Genomic DNA, 8,920 nt, shown 5'->3' on the forward strand with positions numbered 1-8,920 from the left:
TGGAGTTGTGAAGAAGGGAGGTAGAAGTGGGGTTACCCGATTGGTTAATTTTTAATTAAAAAAGGGGGCTATACTAAAAACGTTTTGGATTTTTTTATTGGAATAGCATTTTTTAAGGCTTTTTTAATGTGATAAATCTCTATATTATTTAATTCAAGTATTTTTTTATTCTTTATTTCCTTCCTTTTAATTAAACAATTATATTTGAATTATTTTACTCGTAGAATCTCTCAAAACGCAAAAAGAAATTATTTGGATTTTTTTTTTTTTGATTTTTGTAACAATGTCGGAACATTTGAATGAATATTTAAAAATTAACAGATGAAAGAACTGACGAAATATGAATGATCAAGCATAGTCAAAATGTAAATGCATCGATTCTCATTAATCCTTCTCTAAATTGCTCTCCACCAATGTTGTAATATTTTTAAAACTTTCTAGTGAAACGAACCCAGCCCTTGTCATAAAAAAATTGGGCAAACTAAAAATATTGTTGACTAAATAATAATTTTAAATGATACACTAAGTTTAAAACAAGACTGTTAATCTTCTTTTATAGAGATTCTTAGAGATTACTGAGAAGTTTTAGGCAACGGGAAACCAGTCTGGTCATCTTTTCCTAGGAATCACTATGGCGAGTAAATCTAATAAACAGTTGTCCTGGCTGCGGAATATAAGAGTGGCGCAGGACCGAGATGCTTTTGCTGTAGTGATCGCCAACGTCGGAGGGACTTGACAAGGCACCCCAAGAAGAAGAAGATATCTCCTTGCTATAGTGGCCAGTGTGGTTTGTTCTCCAGAGGGTTGTTCCTCCTGTGAGGTGAACTCCTACCTGTCTTTTCATCTTTAAGGGGATCTTTAGCGAGGATGAAACCCGTAAAGGCTGATTATATGGTGGAGTCTGGTGGTATCCATTTTTTAAATATGACCGTGCTAGTTCGTCCTTCGCTGTCTACTCCATCCAACGATGACCTCAATCTCTCATATTCTGTTGTTTCTCGTCCAACCTCTTGGAGTTTTGCCTACTATCTTCCTCACTATTTTCATTTTAGACGTCCTTAATACTTGTTAAGTCTTGACTGTGTCTGCCCTTGTTTCAAGAGTATATTTCATTATTGGTCTTACGCATGCTATAAATGCTGTAAATTCTCCTCTTACTCTTAATGGCCGTATCTTTATTAACTATTTACAACAACAAACCATCACACCGCTTCCCTGTAAGGGTAGATAGAGAGGGTAGAACGCCACTTAACTCTATCTTTGCATACATATATCGCATCCTCTACATTCATATATCTTCTCATGCACGCGCGCCGATTATTCCGACTTTTGACATGCCCTGAAGACTCAAGTATTTGTTAGATTTGGTCATGTCATGTCTTTCTCGGTCTTCCTCTATTTCTGCATCCATCAATATTTGCATTGCCATTAGCCGGTCGTTCGTTGTCCATCCGCTCTACATGTCCAAACTAATGCAGAGCTCCTATCTTGATTACATCGATAATGTCTGTCTCAGCCTTACAAAATGTACGGATCTCGACATTAGTGCATTTGTGCGCCTGAGAGATCACATTCCGACAGCATTCAGCCTACTTTAATCCCAGTTTTCCCAAGTCAAAACTTCGCTCCCATACATCAGAGTCGGGACCTGAACTTCATTGTGAACTGCTAATTTTGCCTCTTGCGACCATCATTTATTTGCCAAGGTTGATTAAAGTGCACCGTTTACGTTGTTCCCGTCACTCACTCTCCTTTTAATTTTTCTGTCATTCCATCCCTAGTAAACATACTTCCTAGATATAAAAATTCCCCTACCTGTTTGAGTATATCCCAATTATTTGAATATGATAAATCAAATTCAAATTATCGAAATTTTAAAAATACTTCTGACAAACCCTGTACTTCACCATCAACAAATATATATGTAGCTCAAAACTGTGTACATACAACGTAGCCCGTAGCTGCGTAGCACAATGAATTTATTCCAAACTCGTAGAACGCCAGCACAACTATCGTAGCGTCACGCCTCGCCATTGTTGGAATCTGATTTAAATATATCGTCATATTGAATATTAATTTTATTGGATCCAATATCTTGGGTATGCAGTACATAGAACACTTTAAGCAAACAGAAAAAGTACGGCATTACAAATTGAATTGAAATTGCTATACAATTTTTCAACTGAATTCTATAAGTAGAAATATTTTCGATTATTTATATTTTTACAATATTTTGAGTTTGTAGACAAAATACTGGATTTCACCTCCTAAGGAGTGATTAAGATAAACAAATTACAACAGGGATGGAGAACATTTTGGATAAGGGAATATGGCAGTCTATGCATTTACAGGGGTTATAACATGTCATTGACTGGTTTATGTGGCCACTTTAAAAATATGTAATATTCACAATTTCTCCAATGTTTTAACAATTTTGCTTATTTTTAATAATGATGAGGAAGTTCAGTGCGACAGGAAATTGAATGTAAAAGTATTCTAATTTTGAAATTACTCCACCCGTCACGTCAAAAGTTCTCGTCGGTGAGTTCTGCTGATTGGTGAGTTTGCTTTCCGGGATCTGAAAATCTCTCACAACACTCTATTATTGATTAAATAGTTTGTGACGCAGTTAAGAGAAGTTAATTTTTTATAATTTGTTCTAAATTTTCGAGAAACTTTTCCGCACAATTATATACTTTTATGTTGTACCGCAAGTAAGATTTTTCTTACCTCTTTTTTCGCGTCTACCTACTATAATAAACATTTTTTTTTTGTTGTAAGAACTAATCTGTACCTAACAATATAAAACCCTGACATTGTTGGCACTGAAATCGAAGTAAAAAAAAATGCGAAAGGATTATTAACCTTACGCTTCAAGTCTTGAGATGGTGAAAAATATTAGAAAAAAAAAAACCTTTTTTTTTTTTAATCAATCTTGCTAGATATCTTAGGAGGCTGACAAATCTACTTCTGATTTCAGAATCTCGTCGATCGAGTCGAAAACATTATTCCATGTTTTCCACCCTCAAACATGTATTTTTCACTCTGACCGGACTAGTAAGACTTTAATTTACCCATCGTAAACATTCTCGTTGGGGTAAATCAGTAAATAATTATTTAAGGTTTAAGTACTCTCAACGCAATGTTCATTCAGAATATTATATTCCTTTGTAATTTTCTGATAAGTTTTGCCCTAAGGCAATGTCAGAAAAGGCGCTAAATTTATGTCTAAGTTTAAACTTTTCGGGGCGTCAGTCTTGTCAAAATCACAAAAGTGAGAGTATGAAAAGCCTACTGTGAGATCAAACCTAAGAGGGTAACAAGGTCCCTTTTAATAAAGTGGAAAATATTATGTCTACTTTTAGAGTTACATACTAAAAATAATTAAAATTGAATTATGTTCACGTGGAAAGGCGTTTTTTTCTTTTAGGGAAAGCTGTATTAAGCTATATTTAATTTATTTATTTTGTTTTTTTTTTTAATGTAAAAATACTTATATCACAAACATGACGATTTTTAATGGTACTAGGTTGCTTTCTATAATATTTTACGCATAAAAAAGTGAATAAACTTTATTTATAATATGATTGAATGCTTGAGATTCCGGTTCGATTCCTAACAGAAACGATGTAAAATATTTGTTTAAAAGGTGGTGTAACAATGTAATAGTGGTGAATGTAACATAGTCTGTAAAATTTACCATTTAAAACTATCTGATGATTGGACATACACCCTGTAAATGCCTAGACTTTCACATTCATTTCTCAAAAATGTTTTCCTTTTTTTATTTCATTTATTTTACACTTTATACACATATGCAATTTATAAGGGCGGGCATATAATACATATAAGGGCGGGCATATTGCCTTAAGGCAATTTTTTCCTACCTACCTAAAGCGTTCAGTTAGAGAAAATTACAAGTTCATAGACATATTTTAACACAACTTTATAATTTTATATAACAATTTAAAACACAAATTAACTTAAAAAATTACACTTATAATAAATATACACCTTTACCACATTAGTTGCACAAAAATACAAAACCAAAAAACAACGTGCTGATGGGACACAAGGACACATGAAAAAACTAATCAGTTTTATCTTACTGACTTTTCTATGTCTACCGGTTTCGGGACGCAACCCGTTTCTTCGTCAGGACATGAATTACACTTCCATGTAAATTTTATTTTTACCCCTTTTTATCAATATCTTAAATCAGTGCACTTATGTATTAGCTTTTTATAGCATGTGATATATCAGGAAATCGTTTTATTTTATTTTCGTAAAACTGCTATAGTGAAGGTGTAAAGCGGGAATTGCATGTTAGTGAGATTAAAGTCCTGACGAAGAAACGGAAACGTCTCGAAACCGGTAGACATAGACATATTATTGAAATGCTTGACTATAAATTCATTTATTTATATAAATGATCACAAAAAAATATATAATATGGTATCCCCAACTCTATGAGGCCAAAAACCCTGTTTTGAGTTAGGATACAACATATTGAAAAGTGGTAGCATGCACATTATTAAACAATAGCAGAAATGTTTATTTTTATTTTTACATAAACGTATTATATATTTCAATATACTTTTGGACAACACGCTAAATAATATATAAATCTTTGCAATATCTCACAGCAGTCTCCTGCAATGGTCTCTACCTTTGGACAAAATCCAAACTTGTACACTTCTAAAAAGGCCTTTCGTTTTGTAGAACTTAATATGTTCATTCAGAACATTGAACACTCTTAGGGCCACAAAAGATAAACTTCTATCATATTAATGTTTTTTGTAGATATTTCTTGACAAAACTTCATAGTTAATGATTATGATAAAATTATAAATAAACTTATCAATGAAACTTCTTGGTTTAGTTTTACTTTTTATTATTTGAACAACGAGCGCTTTCGCTTAAGTAAGCATCTACAAGACTGGTGAATTGTTTACAACATTTACAGTTTTTATACTATTCTTAACATATTCTGGAGATAAGATAAAATAATAAGTATGTTAAGAAGGTTTATACTAATTAATATATAAATACGTCTTAAAATAATTTACAAATCGGTTTTCTACCAAAACAAAATCTTTATTCAGTAAAATTTATTTGCAGAAACGTGGATATTTGAGATATCAACGAAAACCAATTTATCTCGAAACCTCCTTAAAGTTTTGTTTTACCAAATTTAATTGTGCTTTGAAATGAAAGCCTTAATTAATATTCTTCATCAAATACACGTCATTGTAGTAGGCTTTACTGCGAGATAATTAACCCAAACCGATTACAATTTAAGAACTCTTTGAATCTCCAATGATAAAAAGGTCAAACAAAAATAATTTATACTTTGTTGAAGTTGGTACGGTATAAAGGAATATTTATCTGGAGAGAGAGTGCCGGTGACATTTAAAAATGACTTTTAAAAATTTATGCGAAAGATTGTTATTCCAATCTAATTTTGTTTACAGCAACAATGGAATTTTTCAAGAAAATCCGCCTCGCAAATTCATTTAAAATAATGGTAAATAAACATTTTTTTTTTGTACATCCAAATGTTTATTAATTAATTAATTATTTTTTGTGTTTTAAAAATATTAAACATTAAAATATTTCATGCGTACGTTAGACAAAAATGACTAGTATTTAGGACTTCCGGGATGTAGACATTGAGGATCATCGAAGGCAAAATTCTAAGAGATCGCGTGAGGAACATCGGAGGAATGAGAGATATATTATGTTAGGCTGAAGACATTGTTAGATTAGAGTAGATAGCGAGTGAAGGATTTTTATGGTCAAGTCTAAAGAATGTTCACAACAAGACTCAATTATATTGCATGGCATAAACGTGGGATATAAAGGAGTCTTGTCCATTCTTCGTGGAAGACCTTCCAAAAGATGGAAGGGTAGCTGGAAGTTCACCTCATAGGAAGAGGAACCCTCTGGAGGACAGACTACTTAGAAGAAGAATACGAGAAAAAATATCCCGTACTTATTCAAAGAATGAATTTTACTTTGTAAGAAGTTTTTCAAGGTACTCAAAATATTGATGATAAATAATTGACCTATAACAGACTTATAATTTTTAATTATTTTCAAGCATTTTTTAGAAGGTAAAATAGTACTGTATAATTGAACCTTTCTCCGTGTCAGGGTAGATAAAGAGTACATTTCTATCTCTGAAATAGAACTAGAAGCCTACATGAATGTTTTAATCCTAAAACTACGGCTAGATAAAAATTCCGAAAATGTAAGAATATTACTGGTAGGTCCTCTTAGTGAATAGGTTGGCGCATTCATCCTCCATAATTGAAGTCCCATGTTTGATCCTGGTAGAGTGGACGTGAAATATTTATTTTAAAGGTGGTATCAATTCGGTTCAGTTCAGTGCCAGAATACGGCGTTTATTGGCAGTAAAAATAAAATACATACATGCAATACAAAATTAAAATGAAATAAAAATAAGTACTTGATTTGTGAAATTGCAAGAAAATATTCCTAGCAGCTTTTTTTGATACAATATCAAAACAGGACTTTTAGCCTCATAGAGTTGGGACTTATGTCTCAAATAATGTGCAATAAACTTATGTTTGAAAATAAATAAAAATGTTAAAATATAAGCATAATAGTGACTGTTACACAGTGTGCTAAGTGGTCACGTAATTTTTAAATAAATTTAAAATTATTAATTGTATATTGATATTATTAATTGTACATTGGCAGGCTTATTGCCAAATGGCAATTCTCGCCAACCAACCATTAAAATTTAAAAAATATTTTTATAATTCAAGTTACAAAACATATTCAATAGAAAATAAAAATAAAAAACTGCAAAATGCATAAAAATATGAATAACTGTAACTACATATAAATTACCCTAAATCTTATCAACTTTGTTAATGATATAATGGATGTATTTGATGATATGGACATACTGCTGTTTGCCGATGACATGAAAATGTTTTAAGTTATTAATACTGTTAATGATTGTATGACTCTGTAATGTAAGTTAGACAAAATATTTCAGTTGTGCTGCACTAATAAACTACAATAAAATTTCAAAAAATGCCACATAATGATATTTTTAGAATAAAAAATCCTATTTTATTTGATTATCCAATAGGTAATATGCAATAAGTCTCAACTTCTAAGGTGCGCAACCTAGGTGTCGTTTTCGATCAAAAATTATCCTTCATTAGTCACATAAACAACATTACAAGTAAATCACTTAAAATTTTAGGCTTCATGTAACGTGTGACTAAGGAATTAAAAAACATAGGCACTTTGAAGTTGACGTATACTTTATTAGTGAGAAGCCAGTTAGAGTATAAATGTACAATATGGACTCCATACTGCAACTGTCACCAAAATTCTCTTGAAAAAGTCCGAAAAAAGTTTTTAATGTATCTAAATTTTAAACTTAGAATCAGTCATGAATTTTTAAATTACTATTTTTTACTAAAAAAATTTATTTGTTTAAACTCAACGATAGAAGAAAAATTACAGACCTTTTAAATTTATTCAAAACTGTAAATTCAATATGAGATTACCCTGATCTGTTATCTCTCATTAATTTCAGGGTGCCTGGAAGAATGACTAGACAGCTGCCACCGTTTTGTAGCAACAATTCGCGGACAGTGTATACTTGTAATGCCGTATTGAACAAACTTCATGAATTTGGCAATAGTTATTCCCACGCATCGAATATATTTACTGTGGGGTATTGTTCCTCTAGAACAAACCTTTTCAAAGATGGTGAATGGTAATAATATTTATTTATTTATACATTTCATAATATATACAATTTTTTGTTCACTTTGCCCAGCTGTATGAAACAATTTTTTCGAGTTTCTTGTTAAATTACTTAAAAATATTTTATTATTTGATTTCTTTTTTACATTTATTCTTAAACTTTTCAAACTTTCTTTTGAATATGTTGTATAATTTTAAAGTTTTTTTTTTATATAAATCTTGTATACTGTTAAGGTTTATTTTTTTTATAAATCTCGGGTAAAAAGAAGTTTATGTTTTTAAAAATTTAAAAATATAACATTATAAATTTTTGTAGAAGGCAGATTTGCCGCTTATGTTAATAAAATAAATCAATACTATTACTCAATGGGAAGAAGGAAAAAAGAGGAAAGAAGATAGAGGAAAGGAGGAAAGGAGGAAAGATTAAGGAAAAAAAAGAAGTGTTTTTGCTTTGGGAAATGATTCCACAGTTGAGCCGCATGAACACTATATAAGTTAGAGAAGAAAGAGGAATTGTAGATAGGTATTAAGAGAGGGCTTAGAGAATTAGAACGAAGAAGAAGTAAACTATGAACTGATAAGTGTTGAAATTTTTCTCGGAGGTATATAGGGGCGTTCGGAATATGAAGTACATTAAACAGAAGTAAGAGGGAGTTATAGTCTCTTCAATGTCTAATTTTGAATCATTTCAGTTGCCTCATCAGAAATGTGGTCATATTTCCTTAGACCAAAAATCTACCTTATGCATGTATTCTGTAGTCGTTTAAGTGTATCAAGTTGCTCACAGCTTAAATCAGTCGAGGAAACATCAGCGTAATCTAGAATGGGTCGTAGTAATACTTGTACAAGAGTGGATTTAGTATTAATGGGTAAGAATATTTACAACCTTCAAAGTGAGTGTGGACTAAAAAATATTTTGCGGCTTTATTCATAAGTATGAGCTTAAACCAGCCAATGATAGGTCATACGTCCTGTAGATGCCAAGACATCGATATTTCCTTCTGTCAAGTGTTTTTCATCTTTGTTGTAGTATATTAATATTGACCGCTCTTTAGGGAGTTGAATCCAGTTAATGTCTACACAAATTTAGAAAAACTCAAAATATTGTTTGAAAAAATTACTGTTAGTAAATAACACACTTTTTCGTCAACGTACTAATGATGAA

Source organism: Micrasema longulum, unplaced genomic scaffold (genome assembly GCF_059751315.1).
Source record: "Micrasema longulum isolate JH-2025_06_02 unplaced genomic scaffold, ASM5975131v1 h1tg002789l, whole genome shotgun sequence".
In the NCBI taxonomy this organism is placed as follows: Eukaryota; Metazoa; Arthropoda; class Insecta; order Trichoptera; family Brachycentridae; genus Micrasema; species Micrasema longulum.